This window comes from Myotis davidii, unplaced genomic scaffold, assembly GCF_000327345.1.
Source record: "Myotis davidii unplaced genomic scaffold, ASM32734v1 scaffold739, whole genome shotgun sequence".
In the NCBI taxonomy this organism is placed as follows: Eukaryota; Metazoa; Chordata; class Mammalia; order Chiroptera; family Vespertilionidae; genus Myotis; species Myotis davidii.
The window spans coordinates 143,082-144,805 of record NW_006290355.1 but is presented as its reverse complement, the minus strand read 5'-3'; positions in this window follow the sequence as shown (position 1 = coordinate 144,805).

Genomic DNA, 1,724 nt, shown 5'->3' with positions numbered 1-1,724 from the left:
TTGTTCATTATATTCCACATATGAGTGAGATCATGTGAACTCACTCTTCATTGTCAACTGAAGTTACAGCCTATGCTCCACAATTTGTCAGGGTTGCTGGCTGGGCTCTTGGCCTGGCTTAGGCTCTTCTCAGCAATAAGGCAGGGTTGTAGGCTAGGCTCCACTGGTGACAGGGCCTTAAACTGGGCTCCACAGCTAGGGCACACCATATGCTGGTGTCCGAGGCTGCACATGGTCAGTATTAAGGCTCCCTAATCAGGTATGAAGAGAGGTTATGTTTCACAGTTGAGTGGGGCTGTTGGTTTAGCTTCCTGCCCAGGTCGGGTCATAGGCTGAGCTCTAAGGCTATCTCAGTGTCACTGATTTATCTCTCTCTTCAGTCATGGCTGGAGGCTATTCTCAGCAGTAGAAAGGTAGGGAGGGGGTGGCCAGAAGGGGTCAATGGGGGAAAAGGAGGACATATGTAATACTTTCAACAATAAATGTTTTTAAAAAATAATGGGCAGCATGTATTAAAAAAAGAGAGAAGAGAGTATATTTAAGAGCAGGAAGAGGAACCTAGAACCATTTCCTGGGATGACTAGTAGAAACATCACTTTACAAAGGTCAGTGGAAAGAGGGTATACCAGTGCTCTGAAGGTCTATAAAGATACAAACGCCACAATACTAAAAGCTGAAAATTGCTCACTTGTTTCTGTAGATGTCATATAACCCACTCGAATCTCTAATTAACATTTAGAAACCACATTAACACAAACGCTATAGACATAACATTATCTAAAACAGGAGTGGGCAAACTTTTTTGACTCGAGGGCCACAATGGGTTCTTAAACTGGACGAAAGCGTGGATGGAGTGTTTGTGTGAACTAATACATGTTAACACTGCTGCTGATGAAGGAGCGGAGGGGAGAGCAAGAGAACCCTCCGCTCTTTCGGCTCCGCGGGCAGGATAGAACAGCCGAACGGGCCGGATCCGGCCCGTGGGCCCTAGTTTGCCCACAGCTAATCTAAAAGGATACTTACATGGCTTATCTAATTTACTTCTGACAACAGTTCTGTAGTGAGAAGGCAGGGTAGGCAGCTAGACACATTTTACAGTGCTGCCAAGACACAGTAGAGAGGAAGAAATTATCCAGTCAGGATTCAGACAGGGCAAAACCCAGATGACTCTGATGGATACAATAAGTTAAATGGATAAAACTAGGATATAATACACTGAGGGACGTTTTCTTTCAGTGCAAATCTATATACTAGTATATAAAAGGCTAATATGCAAAATGTCCCCTCAGGAGTTCGACCGGGAGACGGGGAGTTCAATCACTTGCTATGGCATATGATGACCACTAGGGGGTGGCCCAGAATGAAGGAAGGCCCTGGCCAGCAGCTGGCAGCTGAGGAAGAGAGGCCCTGGCTGGCAGCTGGCAGCTGGGGAAAGGAAGTCCCGGCTGGCAGCTGGAAGGCCCTGATCTGCCCTGATTGCCAGACAGGCCTAGGGACTCTACCTTGCACAAATTTCATGTACTGGGCCTCTAGTATTATTATATAAGACTTCTAAAAAATAGTTTGGATGCCTTCTGCTAAATCATAAGTGGAAAATCCCCAGCCTTGTGGGTAAAGCTAGTTCTATCTCAATTACTAAAGCAAATGACATAATCCATACAAGGGTCCCATGTTTTAGCATAGGTTCCCCAGAAGACAGAACTTCAGGCAAAAGCTAATGTGTT